The sequence below is a fragment of the Periophthalmus magnuspinnatus genome, chromosome 10 (assembly GCF_009829125.3).
Source record: "Periophthalmus magnuspinnatus isolate fPerMag1 chromosome 10, fPerMag1.2.pri, whole genome shotgun sequence".
Taxonomy (NCBI): Eukaryota; Metazoa; Chordata; class Actinopteri; order Gobiiformes; family Gobiidae; genus Periophthalmus; species Periophthalmus magnuspinnatus.
Window position 1 is genome coordinate 18258845 of NC_047135.1, and position 20944 is coordinate 18279788.

Genomic DNA, 20944 nt, shown 5'->3' on the forward strand with positions numbered 1-20944 from the left:
TTATATAATTTAACCCTCCTGTTCTGTATACACCCCTTGTTTTATTTTATTTTGTTTGAAAAAACATTCACCACAAAATGTGAAACTTGAGTTTTCCCTTTTCACCTGTATTTCTATAGCTTTAGAAAAAATTTTGCAAAAAATAATTTTTAATGCATTTTTATTCATCCCAATGAGACAGATTCTTCTGATTTTTTTTTATTTTTATTTTTTTTGCAAGTGAACAATGTAAGAAAATATACAAACAAAAATCCAATATAACTCATTCAACTAATTGGCACATGTAGGGCAGTATGTAAATGCACAGCTCTTGCAGATATGTTTCTTACACCTACAGCACACAGTATGAGTTTTATAGTCCTTCTTTGGCAGGCAGAACTGACATCCCTTCCTCTTGCTTGCCCCAGCTGGGGTAGCGGTTGTGGCAGATGGATCCTCAGGTTGATCAGGAGTTCCTTCACTCTGTGTAGCTTTGACAACTGCTGCAGAGGCTTCTGTGCGGGGGACATGCTTCCTTCTTTCAATGAGCGGAGTTACAAGTGCCTTTCCTAGCTGCTCCAGGAACACCCTCCTCTTGTTCTGCTTACGAGGCATCCAGGTTGGGTTGATATTTCTCCAAATCACAAAGGCATTGTAGGAGGAAACATCAATGATGTTGTGGAAGATGACCATTGGCCAGCGGGCAGTCCTCCTTCTGCAGCTGTATGTTTCAATCACCTTATCTAGGTTGTCCACACCTCCTTTGTTGCAGTTGTAGTCTAGGATGATGGATGGCTTCCTGTCCTCACGATCGCTAATGCTAGGGTCTATGTGCAGTGTGCTCAGAAGTACTACATTCTTATTTTTCTTTAGGATGTAGGAAACTAGAGTGGTGGTGGGCGTGAAGGCAAACTTTGATGAGAAGACCTCTCTCTCCTTTGTTGCAAGCAGTGCAGGTGGGAGCTCAGGCTTGTTCTTTCGAACTGTGCCAACCATGGTGATCTTCCTCTTCAGGAGCTGCTTTCCCAGTTCATAAGAGGTGAAGAAATTGTCACGTCACATTGTGACCACTCAGTCCCTCTGTCGCATCAAGCACAACTCGCATCCCCTGGTTCTTCTGTGAGTCTCCACTGGTCAGCTTCGCGGTGTAGACTTGCATCTTCCAAGCGTAGCTTCATTTGGCATCGCAAGCCGCCCATGACTTGATCCCATATTTTGCTGGCTTGCAGGGCATATACTGCCGGAAAGGATGACCTTTGGATAGAAGAGACTAGCATCAGTGATTTGTATCAGAGTCACAGAAAAAAAGTCATAGAATTCAATAGTGAAAATCACTTTATCACTTAGAAATATGAAAATAAATTACCTCTAAATGGAACCAGTTGCTAATCCACTGTTACATCAGGCCCTGGGTTGCAGAGGCAGAGCAGTTGCTCCACCCACTTATCCCAGACTTCTCTTATGGCTGCAAGTTTGTCTGTCACACGTCTCGCTGGTCTTGACTCACGGTTATCAAAACGTAGCAGTCTTGAATAGGTGTGAAAGAGTTTGAGTGGCATTGTGGCTCGGAAAATTGGCCTTCCACTCTCTGCATCCCATAGACTAGCTGGAGCCTCACCTCGGGACCTGTAAACACCTGCTAAGATGAGCAGCCCTAAGTAGGCCCGCAGGTCAGTCTCATCCATCTTTTTCCAGCTGTCTCCATATTTGCAAAAACCCTCCAGATTTGTCATCTCCAGGATTATTTTTTCTATTGCTGGTGTGATGAACAGGTAGACTGTAGAGACAATGTCATGGGCATGAGAAAAGACATATCTTGTGGGGTCCTGGGGTCCTCTTTATGACATTTTGTTCTGCCTCCCTGCCATGCTGGTCATATTCTTCAGAGAATCATGTTATTTTGCTGTTTTTTGAAAGGAAAGTCTCTCTTTCAGCTTCAGCGTTTCCTTCTTCTTCTGAAGATGATTCATCATGCTCTGGGTTGTATTCCTCCCCATCTTCTTCTTCTGATACATCCTTCACTTCCTTCTCTGAATCAGAGAGCACTCATGGCTTCAGCACAGAGAGAATTCGGGGTAATGTCATCTGCAGCAACTTTATGACTTCTGTAAATCCACAGATCAAAGGCACTGTCCACGAGAACACCCCTGTCTTGTCTGGTTTACATCTGCTACTTATTGATCTAAGACAGAACTAAAACATTCTCACTCTCATTCTGTGGTGTGTAAATAACTCTGTGACCGTGATTTTAATTGGATTTCACTGTTGTGTCAATTTGACCCGACGACGACATGTGTACCTTTTTTTTGTACAGCATGCATGATAATGTGAATAAAGGCAACAATTCACTTCTAAAGTTTGGGTCAATCTAGGAAAAGTAAAAAAAAAAAATTCAAGATCAAAAATAATCATTAAGGTGATTTTTTTTTTTTTTTTAAACACAGTAGAGGGTCATTATGACCCAAGGACAACATGAGGGTTAAATTTACTGCAAACTCCACAGCCCTTTTTTATTACAAACTTTTAAGAAAGTAGTGCAGTCATGTTTTGTGCCATTATCTGTTTGCAAGTGTTAAAATAAAGCTTTGTGTATACTCTTTAGGCAGGAGGTCAACCAAAACATAATATCGGCCTGTAATGGAAATTTAAGACCGATAGCCAAGACATTAAAAGTGCAAATATTAGCCAACTAATGGCCAACTGATATACTGGTTCATTTCTGCTCAAGAGATGCTTATACAAAGTATGTGTACTGGGGCAAGACACACTTGCTCAACTACATGGGAAAAAAATTGCATACAGCACCTTCCATTCAGTTAGTATGTTGTTGTGGCTGCTGTTGTCTCCATGGAGATGCTTTTGCTTTGCCTGGAATGTTACAAAATATCACACTAAACTGATCCATACAGCATTTCTTGAATGATATATTGCAGCTTGAGCTGGCTTGTATTTTGGTACATTCTACAAAAAAACATCTCTAAGCAGGCGATGGAAAAAGGTACTTAGTACTTTATTAACTGATAACATATTTATTGCTCTTATTACTCTTATTATTGCACTGGCAGACTCATTTGCCTGGTTTGAGCCCAGTTTATTTCTGATGTAGACTATTTTTGGGCCTGTACTGGTCCTAGATTAGTTAGTTATTGCCCTTTTACAATATTAATTTAGCAACAATACTGCAATCAAACAAATTCCTTAAAACAACTTGAAAAATCTGAACTGCCAAAGAAAGTACAATTATTATGAATTTTTAAACCCTGTACTTCCATAGCTTACAGTGCTATTTGCAACTATTTGAATCAGGTACGGACATGAGACGTTCAGACTTCTAGGTTTCATGGTGTCCTGAAATGTTTGTTCTGTCAGTCCTCACTCTGCAGCCCATCACTTCCACCAACCATCAGCACCCCCAGTAAAATTCAGCAACTCCACCAGCTGTGAAGGGACCGGACCGGATTTTTTCAGTTTGTTTATTATTATTAGGCCTGAGTCTGGGACAACGACTCATTAAAACTGCGTGGAGAGCATGGAAAATGGCAAAAATCAAGTAGTAAACACGCCCGACATGCCAGTGAGTGGTGTCAAAAATTTGAACTCGACGAGCTCTAATTGACACAAAAGACCCCGAGAAAAAACAACAAAAGACGACTCGGTAGCGCCCCCTTAAACTTTGATTTTCATGGGGCCAATGGGAGCCCGACTCAGAAAAAGGTCAATGTAAATAATCAAAACTCACATCAAAAAATAGAATATGTCAGGACATGACAAAAATTATATTATGGCCCCACCCTAGAATGTACAGATAGTCGGCCATATTGGATCAAACCCAGGTATGACAAAAGTGCACACCCTCACATTCAGGACATGCAGGAGAATAGAAAAAGAAAGCCCCAACAGAGGCTGGCCTGACCTGAATATGGCTCTGGATTGGTGCCTCTCCATTCCAGAGTGTGCGGCACCACGGTGGTCCTGGAGAAGAGGGCAGTGCCCAATGATGACTTTGTGATGTGAAAACGCCCAGTTTGGCCCAAGTCTGATTGGTCCATGTTGGCCAAATTGTTCTGTCGCAATGACTGACAGGGAGACCAAAGATCCAGAACGTGGGTGAAAAGTTTAACAGTGTTTATTTCCAGATAAAGTTAAACAAATGAAGACTGACAGAGGAGACAGTTGACAGCTGGGTCGTGTGCAGCAGTCTTCGAGAGGGTTGTGGGCAGCAGGGTCAGAGACTAGGGGGTCCGTGCAGGTCGAGGTGAGGTGATCTACCGGTCGTAGAGAGCTGGGTGGGTGACGGAGGTGCGGTGCAGATTCAGGGCACGGGATCTGGCAGAGAACAAAGATATCCAACTGAGTGAAAAAAGGCATAAATGCAAAAACGAGACTGAGCCAAGCAGAGCAGTGTCGCTGAGGATAGGCGGACGATCTGGCACTGAGTGTCAGGTCCTCGGCCCCTTTGTCCTCTCCAGGTGCAGCTTGATTATGGATTAGTTGCAGGTGTGCATGGGAGGAGCCTGTATCTCCGTCCAGCTCTAGGCGCTCTGGCACAGAAGGGAGGGGGAAAACAGCACAAAAAACAAGGCAGACTTTAGGCAATTATTAGAAAATGGAAGACATACAAGACCAGTGATATCGATCTGGGGCTCCATGCAAGATCTTACCCTGTGAGGTCAAAATGATCACAAAAACGGTGAGCAAAAATCCCAGAACCACATGGGGAGACCTAGTGAATGACCTGCAGAGAACTGGGACCAAAGTAACAAAGGCTACCACCTATGCCAAATGTGTCCTGCTTAAGCCAGTACTTGTCCAGGCTCATCTGAAGTTTGTTAGAGAGCATTTGGGTGATCCAGAGGAGGACTGGGAGAATGTCTCATGGTCAGATGAAACCAAAATAGAACTTTTTGGTAAAAACTCAACTTGTCTTCTTTGGAGGAGAAAGAATGCTGAGTTGCATTCAAAGAACACCATACCTACTGTGAAGCATGGGGGTGGAAACATCATCCTTTGGGGCTGCTTTTTGGAAAAGGGACCAGGATGACTGATCCGTGTGAAGGAAGGTGCCATGTATCGTGAGATCAGCAAGGGCATTGAAGGTGAAACATGGTTGGGTCTTTCAGCATGACAATGGTCCCAAACACACCGCCCAGGCAACGAAGGAGTAGCTACGTAAGAAGCATTTCAAGGTCCTGGAGTGGCCTTGCCAGTCTCTAGATCTCAACCCCACAGGAAAATCTTTGGAGAGCCAGGATTTCCCAGAAGATAGAGATGTGGTTTTCTGCCCAGAAACAGAAGAGGGAGATGACAGACACTTCAAACACCCTGAAAATATATATTCAACCATCACAGGCACTTAAGATGTTTAATGAGGTAAAAGTTAGCTCTGCTTTAAACACATCTAATGTAAATGTTCTGATAGTGCTATTTGTGAGGAGTAGGATGGGATTTACCTTGGCTAAATCAAATTTGGCTAGTTTTACTTTCACTTGTATATTTGATGCTTGTCATTATTAACATAATGACAAAATACAAAAGGAAAGTTTGGATTTTCTGTTATTTAACATTGCACACTTTATATTTGGGACATCAGAAATTATTTGAGAATAAAGAAAGCTATAACCAAATCCCACCACACTCATGGAAACAGGCGGTTGCCTGAAAGCTTGTCAGCCTTGTGAATCTACCAAACATCACTGCAGAGCTTGTGTAGTTGTGTCATGATGCGTGTATTTCTGTTCCTGTTGTGCCTCCCTGTGTGCTCTCCCCTCTCTGTCACCTGCCTGAACCTGGAGCTGGGCGGAACTCTCAGCTCCTCCCGCGCGTACCTGTGTCCCATCAGGGTACTCATCACCACCTGCCGTGGATAAGAGGAGCGGGGAGAAGACACGGTGCCAGATCATCCGCATGTCAACGTGATGCTCCAGCTTAGTTTTTGCAATTACCTGTCTGCCTGTTACTCATTGGATTTTTGCCACCTTCCAGATTCCTGCTCTCGCTCATTCCTGCTCCTGCCTCTGCGCTCCAGCTCCGGTACAGTCCACCCCTCTGCCTTGCCTCCTGTCCCGTCTTTGTCTCTGGCTTGCTTCCCATCTCCTGCCCTGTCTCCCGCTCTCTGCATTACTCCTGCTGGGTCTTCCCTGGCCCTGTCCCTGGTCCCGTCGTGCTCCGGCCCTGGCTGTCTCCGTGCAAGCTCTGGACATCCCTGCTTGGCTTGCTGCTGGTCTCATCCTGATACTGTCCTCGTTCTGGTCCTGGTTTCCTGTCCCTGCTCTGCACTACTCCCGCCTGGTCTGCCTCCCGCTCCCTGCTCCCCGTGTGTGTTAAATGAACTATTAAAGACTGAATTTCACCATTTTGTAAATAAACACTGTAAATCTGCCCCAAGTCTGCACGTCTTTGGTCCTCCCAACCCCACCCGTTATGACAAGTTGATTTATAAAACAATTACCTCATTATGTTAGCAGGTGGTATGGGGTCTCATTCAGAGAGCACAGGAGCCTGGTGAGTCCATCAGACAGGGAAGGCTTTTAAGGCTAACTCAAAAGAAAAAGAAAGGGAAAAAACCCAGCAAAGGTAGTCCTTAGCAGGATGCCCCAGCAGCAATAAAGGGTGGGGCAAATGCAGATTATTTACTCTCTGAGATCTCAGTCTGATCACCACATGCCCTCATACAGAGCTATCCACTCAGGTGTGTTTATTTCAGTGACAAATCTAGAGGCATGTAAATTTGGAAAGAGACAACCAATGACCACATCTTGAGTCACATCTTAAGAAAGTATGGAGATGTGTGTAATCTGGATCCCAAAGTATAAACTGGCCTTTGCCAGATGGATATGTGTAGCACTCAATATTGCATTCCACGCGTTTATTGATTTGGAACGGCTCTCACTGAATGTGGCTGAGAAAACGTGGAACGTATTTGAATCTGGTGGACATCTTCCCTGTCAACAAATGCTTAATGTGCTTACTTTCTGTACATTTTTCAAAAAACAAATTGTCTTGTTTTATTACTCTATTTCTATTTAAGTATGGTGGTCTGCATCACAATGTTTGTTTCAGTTCATTTGGGGCACTTAACATTTGACTCACTCCCAAACCACAATGCTGCTCTGTGATTGGTCTGAACCACTGATAGCATATTTCCTGATTGTGGATAAGATAAAAATCAAATGTAATAACATTTTATCTTTATCTTATCTACAACCAGAAAATGTAGCTTAATTAATTCATGCATCATTATTTTACTTAGTCATACTGTCCGGTGTATCTGTGGACACAAGTGTACGGCTGTATCTATAATTAAAGAGGACATTTTGATCCAGATCATATGTACTGCAGCATGGCTGAAGCACACTCATTTTGAGACAATCTGTAAATTGGTCAGATGAGCTTTGCTGTCTTTTTTTTAAATGCTAACATACATATCTGAAGATCACATTTGAAGAGACAGCACTTTTCACATGGAGAAGATAAAACCTGCAGGGCAATAGCAGTGTTTGTAATTATTAAGTACTTACCTGCAAAGTTTTGGTTTTTGTACACCATTATTTTCTTATAGAGGGGACACTACATCTCTGATTGTCGTAACGATGCGGGTAGGACCAAAGAGTGCAGACTCAGGGCAAGTTGACAGTGTTTATTTACAAGATTGTGAAATTTCAGTCTTTAACAGTTCACTCGAAACACACACAAGAACCCAGGGAGCAGAGGGCAGGTCAGGCGGGCGAAGTGCAGGACGGACACGGGAAAGCCAGGACTGGAGCGGAGACAGGTACGGGGATGAGACCAGGGCTGGCGGAACCGGTGTAGTCCAGAGAGCGGAACCAGAGCAGGGAGCAGGCGGCACGCCGGAGACCAAGACAGAGCAGGTGGTAAGACATAGGGACGACTGTATCAGAGCTGGAGCGCGGAGGCAGGAGTAGGCACGAGCGAGGACAGGAATCTGGAAGGTGGTAAAAATCCAAGTAAGAACATGCAGACAGGCAACAGAGATACAAAAACTAAGCTGGAGCATTCACGTTTACACGCGGACGGTCTGGCTCCGAGTGTAGTCTGCCTCTGTCTCTTATACTCAGCAGCAGGTGACGGTGATTGCGCTGATGCGCTCCAGGTGCGTGTGGGAGGAATCAGAGACTCCGCCCAGCTCCAGACAGGTCGCTGGTTCGGACTGGTTTCACCTGGGAGACGTGGAAGGTCGGATGGATCCGGAGAGACGGGGGCAACTGGAGGCGCACCGCGGACGGATTTATGACTCTTGTAATCTTGAATGGCCCCAGGAAGCTGGGGGGGACAACTTACGGGAGTCTGTCTTTAATGGAACAGTCTTGGCAGAGAGCCAAATCATTTGGCCAGGCTGGTAAGCAGGTGCCGGAACACGGTGGCGGTCTGCCGCTGCCTTGGTGCGTGCCCCGGCTTGAAGGAGGGCCGCCCTGGTCTTGCTCCAGACCCGGCGGCAGTGCTGGAGATGATGCTGGATGGACGGAACGGCGAGGTCCTTCTCCTCCGTGGGGAAGAGTGGAGGTTGGTATCCCAGGGACGCCTGAAAAGGAGACATCCCGGTGGCCGAACTCACCAGGGAGTTATAGGCGTACTCTATCCACGGCAGGTGAGTACTCCAGGTTGCGTGGTTGGTGGAGGCTGTACATCGTAGGGCGGACTCGAGATCCTGGTGGGCCTGCTCCGTCTGCCCATTAGATTGCGGGTGAAAACCGGACGTGAGACTGACCGTGGCTCCTAAACAGTCGCAGAAGGACCGCCATACCTGGGAAGTGAATTGAGTCCCCCTGTCGGAGACAATGTCCTCTGGGATGCCGTGCAGGCAGAAGACGTGGTTGGTAAGTTGTTCAGCGGTCTCCTTGGCAGTGGGGAGCTTGGGCAGGGCGACAAAGTGGGCGGCCTTGGAGAAGCGGTCCACCACAGTGAGGATTACTGTGTTCCCCTGGGAAGGGGGAAGGCCCGTCACAAAATCCACGGCGATATGGGACCAAGGCCCACGAGGTACTGGGAGAGGATGCAAAAAACCACAAGGGGGTGAGTGAGAGGCCTTGGCCCGAGCACATACTTGGCAGGCGGAGACAAAGGCCCATCTGTATCCATCGTGGGCCACCAAAAATGTCTTTTGAGCAGGGAGAGGGAGCGACTGGCACCGGGATGGCAGGCGAATTGGGAGGCGTGGACCCACTGGAGCACCTGGGATCGGACAGAATCTGGGACAAACAGTTTACCAGGAGGACCGTTACCTGGGTCGGGAATCGTTGACCTGGAGGATGGTGTCCTCGATCTCCCAGTGGACCGCGGCGACCACACATGAGGGGGAGATGATCGTCTCCGCAGGGCCCGGGCTGTTCTCCAGGGTGAACTGGCGGGAAAGGGCGTCCGGCTTGACGTTCCGAGATCCGGGACGGTAGGTAAGGAGGAAGTTGAAACGGCTGAAGAATAGTGACCAACGAGCCTGACGGGAGTTCAGTCGCTTGGCGGACTGGATATATTCAGTATTATTGTGGTTGGTCCAAACCACGAACGGCTGCTCCGCCCCCTCTAGCCAGTGACGCCACTCCTCCAAGGCGAGTTTTACTGCTAGGAGCTCCCGGTCCCCCACGTCATAATTGGCCTCGGCCGCGGACAGCCGACGGGAGAAGAAGGCGCAGGGGCAGAGGCGATTGTGGGGGTCGAATCTCCGAAACAGCACGGCTCCCACTCCCGAGTCGGAGGCGTCAACCTCTATGATTAATTTGACGCCGGGGGTCAGGCTGGTGCAGGATGGGAGTGGTGAACGACTTCTTGAGTCTATCTAATGCCGATTGCGCCTCAGGGGACCAGGAAAACTGTAATGAGGGAGAGGTAAGTTTAGTAAGGGGCAAGATAACCCTACTAAAGTCCCGTATAAACCGTCTATAGAAATTCGGATGAATCTGATGAATCTTTGGAGCTGTTTGCGACTGGTTGGGACGGGCCAATCCGTGACGGCCTGTATCTTCTCCGGGTCGGCTTTTACTTGGCCCCGCCCCACAATGAAGGGTGCATGCGGGAGGAGTCAGAGACTCCACCCAGCTCCAGACAGACAGGTAGGGGAGGGGGAGAGACTACAGGAGGGCAGGAAAAACAGGCATCATGACACTGATATTAATTGTTAACCCATAACACCTAGATCTCAATGTTTTGTCTTTTATTGTTATATTGTCTTTTGTTGTCTATTATTGTTGTTGTTTTAATGTTACATTTACCAAAAACAGCTTATTAAAATGTTTAATTTGTTTCAGTTTTGTTTTTGATACTTGAATTCTCCCGTCCCTTTTCTCCCCATGCTAAGTCACTCATCCTTCAGAGCGCTATCACATCATTCTAATGAATGTACTGCATATTACGTCAGATTTGTCAAGTTGGAATGTATCATTTTGTATCATACTTTGTATATTTATGGAAATCCAAATAGTGCCCGGGAGAGATCACTAGATTACTCAAACATGTATGAATGACATATAATCTCTTTACCATATTTATGATTATTGAACTGCTTTATAACAGGGTAGGAAGCTCCAAAAGTTGATTTTGCATAACACCCCCAGTTTAAAGTGTCCTTGTAAAATTGATGTTTGACGTCGTAAAGTGTAACATGTATCAACCATGACTGTAAACTTTTCAAAGTCCATCACAAATCTTTCCCCAAGGTCATGAATTGTTTTTATGGTTGTAGTATTTTTAGATAACTTGCTTAGAAAGGGACATTACACCAATTGGATCCATGTATAACATTGCTTGTGTAGATTGTCCAATCAATATATATTAAAAGAAATCCTGATACATATGCTGCACTTACACTGTTACTGCTTGGGTGTAAATTGGGGGTAAGATCTAGGGGTAGTTCTACTTGACTAATGGTGATTAATAATGAGGGAATGGTACTCACAGCAGGAAGGTTTGTTTCGATCCCCGGGTCGCCCAGGCCTTTCTGTGTGGAGTTTTGCATGTTTCTCCCCGTGTCTGGATGGGTTTCCTCCGGGTACTCCGGTTTCCTCCATCAACCAAAACATGAACGCCCTTCGAGACAACTGTTGTTGTGATTTTGGGCGTTACAAAAATAAAATAAATTGAACTTCTAATCTAAGATGTGGTCATTCATGGACACTGTACATCTGACTCTAGCCTCATTCACATAAATCATATCTGTGGCCTTGGTAATTACCTGTAATGTGGATCTCTGCAGTGCCCCTGCTGTACTGGCCTCTGCTGGACGTGCACACGATAACAGTGAGCAAATGAGACATGGTTCAACCAACTCCCTCCCCTGCACCCCCTAGTAATGGATTATTGGGCTCAGGTACATGACAAGTTGAAAGTCTGAACACACTCTCTCATTCAATGTTGTTTCGTTTTTTTTTGTTTGTTTTTTTGCTTTGTTCTTTTTAAATTATTATAATTATTAGGCCCGAGCCTGAGACAACGTCCCGGCGAGGGACTCCTTAAAACCGTGTCCGAAACCAGGAAAATGGCAAAAATCAAGTAGTAAACATGCCCCTACATGGCAGTGAGTGGTGTCAAAAATGAGAACTCGACAAGCTCTAATTATCACCAAATACGCCAAGAAAAAATAACGAAAGATGACTCGGTAGTGCCACCTCAAACTTCATTATTATTATTATTATCATTATTATTAATAGTAGTAGTAGTTGTAATAGTATTATTACTTTCTACATTTTAGATATATATTGTAGACATGAGTTTTATGATGAAAGTTGTATGGAATTATGAATGAAGAAAAAAGTTAGATATATCAACTAATATTTTTAATATTTTAAATTCAACTTCTCAAAGTATCCACCCTTTACTTTGCTGACAATGTGGCCTTCTCTCAATGAGCTCCTTGATGAAGACAAAATATTTTGCGTTTCTTTATTGTTTACTCCATATGTGTTATTCTTAGTACATTAGATGTTTTCAGTGAGAATCTATAAGTAATCAAAAAAAAAGAAGAAACAAATGAAAAAGTGTGTCCAAATTTTTGACTTATAGATACACTATAAGACTCAAAAATTTGACTCTTATAGATTTACACCAGTTCAATGGCAGTTTGTGGAAAAAGTAGAAAACATAAAGTTGTAAAATACAGGAAGTACAGTGAGTTCTAAAACTCTAAAAAACTAAGACTTCTAAAATTCCATCCAAAATGCAGAGACAATTTCTGCACAAGGAAAGCATTTTTCTGACACTGAAAAATGTTGTAAAGTCTGCTGCCTGTGTCTAGTCAGGAAGTAAAGTATAACCTTCACCAAAGGTTTAAATTGAGAACCTATTCTCATTTGATGAAAGCCGGATGTTCAGCTGGTCAGATCTAGAAAGCTCGCACAAGAAGACACAAAATCTGTTGTTGCCTCTCAATATGTAAATAATTAACAATCTCTTAAATGGTGAATGTGGGGCAAGCCAGCAGAAGAAAGGAAATCATTAGTATTTTTTGTTAGTTAATTTTTCAGAATGAGAATAATAGCCTCCTTCACTTGGAGCTGAACCAAAACTCACAAACCTCTTAAAATCCTTGGCATCACAATCACCCCCTATCTGCCACTGATCATACACACTTCTGTTTAGAGGACGTCTGAGATCAATGCCCGCAGTATGCTCACAGCACAGAGGTGATTATGCACACCATAGATTTTCCATATTCCTATAGGCTCCTAAATTAAACACAAACGACCTTACTTCATTATTGGAAATCCATGCTGCGTGGCCATTTTGATGATTGACTTTATTTTGCCTGCAGCCCAGTATTTACAGAGTGCTTCTGTCTTCACCATCAGGAGCATATCAGGACAGCAGTATACCAGTTACCAGTCCAGGCAGAATCACATGCTTTGACAAAACTTTATAAGGACAGGTGGGTCTGGAGATGTATCCTATGTCCCCATTTACAGAGGCTGTGATTGACAGGTGGATTAAAGGGGAGGTATCACACTTCTATTTAGATCACCATGTTGCCTCTTATTGCTTGGAAAAGTTTATATTCACAAACAATAATGTATTAACATGTTTAATAAGTTTCACTTGAGTGCCCTCTCCATTTGCACTCCTCCTACAGAGCAACACAATTAGCACACTAATGAAACTACTGCACATCACGTCAGGTTTGTGTAAATTGTAGTGTATGGTTTTGTTAGATTAGATAACACTTTGTAGTTAGATGACATAGATTTGAAATTTGCAATAAAACGACAACTCAACAGCAACCCTCACATAGACACAGTACACACAGACAAAAATACACAAGACAATTTAACCAAAAATGTCTTCTGCTCATCATGACTTCACTGTTTTTATGGATTAAACTCCTCATTTAGCTTCAGGATAGATTGATGTATGAAGGACTCTTTGCTTATGATTGGATGGTAACAACGCATATTCTGTGTTTAGAACATGACTGGGGTCAGAGATGATGTTCTTGGCCGGTTGCATGGTGTTATTATGGTATGTGGCCTCAAGTAGTCTGTCCAGGGGTTGGCCCACAATTTTCAGACATATGTTAAATAAATGTCTCAGTCCAGATTTTGCAGTGACTGAGATACAGCTGTACCATACACTACTATAGTACTATAGTACTGCAGCATACTGAGGATGACAGTTGAAGAAGAAGAAGAAGAAGCAGCACCTGTTGAGTTGCTCCAAAAGACCTGGGGTGACAGAGGACATATATTCTTTGTTCTTTTTTTTTTTTTTTTTTACAGATGAAGGCAATATGATGTTTCCAAGATAGTGTTAAGTTGATCAATAAAACAAACACTTCTATGACTCCGCCTGATTTATGCACACATCATTTATAACAGTGGGAGCTACAGGTGTGGGTTTGGTGGGTTTTTATCCTTATTTTGTGTTATGAAAAATGATCATGTGAGACCGTGGGTGACGTAGGCTTGTGTGCTGGGTGTTGGACAGAATCTTACAGCTACTACATTTTATCAACACAAATGGACAAGATAAGCACTTATACTGTCGTAATGGTGCAGGTGCGGGTGCGGGTGCGGGTGCGGGCCAAGGAGTGCAGACTCGGGGCAAGTTGACAGTGTTTATTTACAGAATAGTGAATATTAGTCTTTAGCAGTTCATTCAAACACACACGAGGAACCAGGGAGCGGGAGGCAGGCCAGGCGGGCAGAGTGCAGGTTGGGGACAGGAAGGCCAGGACCGGAGTGAAGACAGGAGCGAGACGAGACCGGGACAGGCAGGGCTGGCGTAGTCCAGAGAGCGGGACCCAAGGCAGGTGGCAAGCAGCAAGCCAGAGACCATGACAGGACAGGTGGCAAGACGGAGGGGTGACTGTACGGAGCGTAGAGGCAGGAGCAGGAACGAGCGGGGACTGGAATCTGGAAGGTGGCAAAAAATCCAATAAGAACATGCAGACGGGCAACAAAGATGCAAAACTGAGCTGGAGCATTCACGTTTACACACAGACGGTCTGGCTCCGAGTGTATTCTGCCGAGCCCTCATATACTCGGCAGCAGGTGACGATAATTGCGCTGATGCACTCCAGGTGCGTGCGGGAGGAGTAAGGAACTCCGCCCAGCTCCAGGCAGACAGGTAGGGGAGGGGGAGAGAGGACAGGAAAAACAGGCATCATGACATATGCTCAATATACTTCAATCCTTTGTCAAGGCTACAATGTTCTAAGTGTGTCTTAAAGCTTTGTATAATATATCTTACTGAAACCTCAGTATCCAAACACTAACTTAAGCATTTAATTGTTTGCACAATGTCAATGCGTGAGAACAGCTCAAACACTCATTTACTTCTTACTTCATTACTCACAATGAACTATAGTAACAATGGTAACTCAAATGTAAATAAAACCAAAACAGATTTCCAGATAACACATTAATAATGAAATATTTACTTCCTAACTGCAAACATATTCTCACTCTTTTAACCAAGTATACACAAAAAAAAGTCTTCACCTGGTTTGAAGACAGGGAGCTTCAGTCTATAAGTTGATAGCTCTAACCATTCAAATAAAATAGTGTTCTAAATGGTGTGACAAACCACACAGTTTCTCAATGTTGTTTTTGGGTGAAAACGCTGCAGTGTTGAGCTTTCCAAGATAAAGACAGGAGTGCAGCATGGTTAACTACAGATAAGGAAGAACCCAAAAAAGAAAATGTTCTTGTGTGTGTTCAGATTGTCTTTCTCTGTGATATGTATAAGTTGAATGTCTTCTAAATTCTCACAAAAACGTGTCTTTATTTGACAAGCTTTATAAGGAGAAAGAAGATGATTATCAAATAAAACTTTAGCTAATGAAATTTAAAGTCAAACATATTTGAAAATTAAGACGGTTAGGATGATCCAAGATGGGACCATGTACGGTCGCCCTGGTGATTTGCTGTCTCTTTGGCCAAAAGAGTGAGACGCCGTAGACAAGGAAAGCGGGCAGGGGCCTTGGTGCACCTTCGGAGACGCGACGCTCGCACGCCCTTACCTCGGACTTTCCTCTCTGACGTTTGCTCACTCAGCAACAAGATGGACAAACTGGCGCTGCTGATGTGGAGAAACAAGGACTTTTCTTCCTCTTGTGTCTTGTGCTTCATGGAGACATGGCTCAACGAGCGTATCCCGGACTGCTCACCTGGAGGGATTCCAGCTCTTCCACGCAGACAGACAACGGGGAATCTCCGGGGGAAAGACAAAAGGTGGAGGTGTCTGTTTCTACATCAACAATGCCTGGTGTACGGATATGACTGATCTCCCAACACTGCTCTCCCGCCGTGGAAAATCTGTTCATTAACTGTACGCCTTTCTATTCTCCACATGAGTTCATTTCATTCATTCTGGCCGCTGTTTACATCCCTCCGTGCACGGACATGCACGAGGCCCAGCACGTGCTCGCGGAGCAGATTCTGAATGTGGAGCGAACCTTCCCGGACTCTTTACTGACCATCTTGGGGGATTTTAATAAGGAAAATCTGAGCCAGGAACTGTCCAAGTACAGTTTATTAAATGCCTTACGAGAGAGCAGAAGATGCCGGATCACTTACACAACGGTCAGTGGAGCCTACAGAGCCTACAGGATCTACAGAGTCTACAGCATCATTCCATCATGTACCAGGGTGACTTTTAACAACGATAAACCCTGGTTCACACCTAGACTGAGACATCTGAGGAGGTAAAAGGAGATGGCTTACAGGGCAGAAGTTTGTGAAGGCTACAGGCATTGCAAGTACACGTTTAGTGTAGTGGGAGCGGTGGAATCGAGTAAGTGATTTGGTTCTCACTTTAAGTTATTTAACAATAAATGACAACGCCACCCCAGGAATTTCACCTGGAGAATATAAAACCCAAGGCACACAGGTAAGGTTCACTTTAAAAAGGCCAAGAGACAATTCCAATTCACAATATTTATTGAAGGAAGCAGAAAATTATTAAAATGCAATGCTTTATTAAAGTCCCATACCTAAAAGCTAAATATAACACCCATAAACCCCCCCCCCCCCCACCCCACACACACACACACACACACAAGCTGGGGAGCTGAGGCCTTCCTGGGAAGAAGGGAGATGAGGAGGAATCTAAATAAAACAGCAACAAAAGAACACCACACACAAATAAACAGTGCACTGCAAATAAAAAGAGTTACCGCCACCAAAAGAACCACCACCAACACCAGACCGGACACTCAGCTCCTGAAACAAACACAATGAATATTAAAATGAGGGTTCAATAAGGTGCCAGATCTATACACATACACAGGAATCGAACAACAATAATCCAATTGGACAAGTGTCAAGGTAGTCAGTATCCAGTGTAATGTCTTTGGTCCGTTGACTCCCAAGGAGCGGGGCAGACCGGCAAGACAGAGGTCCTGGTGCACACCTTCAGCGCGGCGCCGGCAGACCACGTGCACGCACACGGTGCGAGCGAGCAGCGGACAGTGAAACGTAATTGTAGGCAACAACAGAGAGGACAAAACGGCAGCGTCTGCACAAGGGAGGATGCACACACAGATCAGAATTTGTAAGCACATGTACCAGTGATGCAGGCATACACTTACCACTTAAGCGTAACTTGCAGCTCCTGCGAGGGAGAAGACAGGGAAGCAGGCTACTGTGCCTGGGGACAAGACACAGGGCTAAACTTAAAGGCCCACTAGACGCCAATTAGAATTGAAACTCCCTTACCATCATAAGTTGCGAACGGCGTATCTGTCCGCGTGCAGATAATACATGGCTGTACGTGCTACACATGGAATTTTAAGTTAGCGGACAGACAACCACATTTTTGAATAAAAGCCGCCGGAGCATTTCTTACCTACCATGGGGCGTTAGTATACACGGAGGTGCGTGAATGCCAGTGGGCGGGCACCGGGAGCCAAAGGGAGAGCAGCAAAGAAATAGGCACTTTTATGGCCCTCCAGCTGGCGCAAACAGCCAATGAGAACACAGGCCTCAAGTGGCAAAGCCCGCCTATGGTGCATAATGCCACATTAGCAAAGAGGTTGAAAAGGCTAAAGCAAAGTACAATACACGTCTGGAGCAGGATTTCTCCACCAACGACTCTGCTTTTGTCTGGAGAGGGCTTAGCCAAATCACCAACTACAGGCCCAAAGCCCCGCCAGCCATGGACAACAAACAACTAGCGGAAAAGTTAAACAGATGCTGCTGTTGTATATATTTTCTACCAATAAGTATTTTATTTTATTTTTTAAGCATATCTTTTTTTTTTTACTTTGTGCATTCCCTTATTTGTATTTGTATTTATTCAGTGTGTTTTATGTTGCACTTTATCACCGAAGTAAGTTCCTAGTTTGTGAACTGTGTTCACAAACAATGGCAATAAAAGTCTTCTGATGTCAAGGCTAGACTACTGCAACTCCATGCAAGTCATCAAGCATGCATCTGGATCAAAATGCAGCAATAAGGCTATTAACAGAAACTAACAGAAGAAAACACATCTCCTCACTGTTGAAGTTACGTTTAAATTTAAGTAAAAAATCCTCCTCCTGACACATATAAAGCCATAAATAGTATGGCCCATCCTATCTGCAGATAGAGTACTCTGCTTTCAAAATGCTGGACTACTGGTGGTTCCTAGAGTGTAAAAGCACAGCAGGAGGGAAAGCATTTGGCTCCCAAGATCCGATGTTATCAGTCCCCTGTCTATGTTAAAGACCCCTGCTACTTTATTTAATAAAGATATATTGTGTTTGTGTCTGCCATATACAGTTGAAACCAAAGGTTTACATGCACTATATAAATAAGACGCATATGTTTTGTTTTTGTTTTTTTCTTACTGTATGACATGAAAGAAAACACTTTTCCTGTTTTAGGTCAATTAGGATTACCAAAATTATTTCTAGTTACTAAATGCCAGAATAATGACAGAAGGATTTTTTTTCTACTTTCTTTTCATTACTTGTTCCAAAGTAGGAAGTTGTTCTCAGACTTGCAAACTTTCAAATGGCCTTTTTCCTCCTCCTCCTGTATAATTGTAGTGGCCCTTGAGTTCTGAGTACTTGAGTACTGTATAATGAACAGATGAACATGGGACCTTCAGGCATCTGGAAATTGAACTCAAGGATGAACCAGACTTGTGCAAGTCCACAATTCTCTTCCTGATATCTTTGCTGAATTATTTTGACTTTCCCATGAAGTTACACAAAGTAGCAGTGGTGTGCTTTGTACATCCACTGGTGTGTCTCTAATTAACTCAAATGTTGTCAATAAACCAGAAGTTTCCAAAGACATGACATCATCATCTGGGTTTTTCAAATTGTTTAAATGCATTGTAAACTGTCTGTATCTCTTTGAAGAAAGTAATGAAAATTTGTAAAAAAAAAAAAAAAAAAATCCATTATTCTGGCATTTAGCAAATAGAAATCATTTTGGTAATACAAACTTACTTAAAACCGGAAAAGTCAGACAGTGAGACAAAAAAGTATATGCACAAACAGAGTATCTACAAAAACAAAAACAAAAAACAAAAAACAATAAAAACACTAATGAGCATTATACACTCACCCGTAGGCTTATTAGGAACACCATACTAATTCGGTGTTTGACCCCCTTTCAGGACTGCCTTAATTCTACGTGGCATTGATTGAACAAGGTGCTGAAAGCATTCTTTAGAAGTGTTGGCCCATATTGATAGGATACCATCTTGCAGTTGATGGAGATTTGTGGGATGCACATCCAGGGCACGAAGCTCCCGTTCCACCACATCCCAAAGATGCTCTATCAGGTTGAGATCTGGTGACTGTGGGGGCCATTGTAGTACAGTGAACTCATTGTCATGTTCAAGAAACCAATTTGAAATGATTCAAGCTTTATGACATGATGCATTATCCTGCTGGAAGTAGCCGTCAGAGGATGGGTACATGGTGGTCATGAAGGGATGGACATGGTCAGAAACAATGTTCAGGTAGCCCGTGGCATTTAAACAATGCCCAATTGACACTAAGGGACCTAAATTGTGCCAAGAAAAAATCCCCCACACCATTACACCACCACCAGCAGCCTGCACAGTGGTAACAAGGCATGATGGATCCATGTTCTCATTCTGTTTACGCCAAATTCTGACTCTACCATTTGAATGTCTCAACAGAAATTGAGACTCATCAGACCAGGCAACATTTTTCCAGTCTTCAACTGTCCAATTTTTGTGAGCTCGTGCAAATTGTAGCCTCTTTTTCCTATTTGTAGTGGGGATGAGTGGTACCCGGTGGGGTCTTCTGCTGTTGTAGCCCATCCGTCTCAAGGTTGTGCGTGTTGTGGCTTCACAAATGCTTTGCTGCATTCCTCGGTTGTAACGAGTGGTTATTTCAGTCAATGTTGCTCTTCTATCAGCTTGAATCACTCGACCCATTCTCCTCTGACCTCTAGCATCAACAAGGCATTTTCGCCCACAGGATTGCCGGATACTGGATGTTTTTCCCTTTTCACACCATTCTTTGTAAACCCTAGAAATGGTTGTGCGTGAAAATCCCAGTAACTGAGCAGATTGTGAAATACTCAGACCGGCCCGTCTTGCACCAACAACCATGCCATGCTCAAAATTGCTTAAATCACCTTTCTTTCCCATTCTGACATTCAGTTTAGAGTTCAGGAGATTGTCTTGACCAGGACCATACCCCTAAATGCATTGAAGCAACTGCCATGTGATTGGTTGATTAGACAATTGGATTAAGGAGAAATTGAACAGGTGTTCCTAATAATCCTTTAGGTGAGTGTACAGTTTTGTTTTGTTTTTTTGTTTTTTTTTGTTTTTTTTTTTTATAATTAGCGGTTGTGTTCATGTTCTACAATTTACATTCCCTGTGGGATGATGCTAACACCACCAAACCTTTATTACTCAAGTTAGACTTCAATCTGAGCATTGGTTTAACAAAAAGGACTGATTGGAACTATGATAAGTGAGCTGATTTGTGCTGGTAAAAGTGCCTCTCAAATACCATTACATTCACAAGCGCGAAGCCAAGAACTTTTGAGCTAGTCACTCTCACAGTTTTTTCTTAAACCCAAACTCCTAAACAGGACTATGAATCCTTGTATTCATCACAGGCTTCTGAAATCTGTTGTTTAAATTGTTATTTCTGTTAGTGACTACACCCAAGAACTCACTGTATTACCAATTTATTTATTAGCTGCTTTGAGCTTTTATGGAATAAAAGGTCTTTACTCAGCATTGACAGTCATATACCTTTACCACTCACTAATAAAGTTCCAAAGGGTGTGGTGGCATCTGCATAACCTCTATAGAATTATTTTGATGTCATCTGAAACCCAGCAGTTTGACATTATGGCCTTTTAGACTGTCGTGATGTCAAACCCTGTCGTTAACAAAACCCCACTGAAGGTGTGGGACGATATTGACATTTGGTGTCACAATTTTTCAATAATATCATGATAATTATTAAAGTTGCTGAAAGTTTAAAAATGTTACAGATATGAATAATTAGAAATTTAATATTATAGTAAAAGAAAAAAATATA

The 20944-nt window shown here is 43.6% G+C and overlaps 1 pseudogene; it reads right to left on the reverse strand.

Moving 5' to 3' along the window:
• Positions 1–225: 225 nt before the first annotated feature.
• On the reverse strand, positions 226–11243 carry LOC129456565 (uncharacterized; annotated as a pseudogene).
• Positions 11244–20944: the final 9701 nt, after the last annotated feature.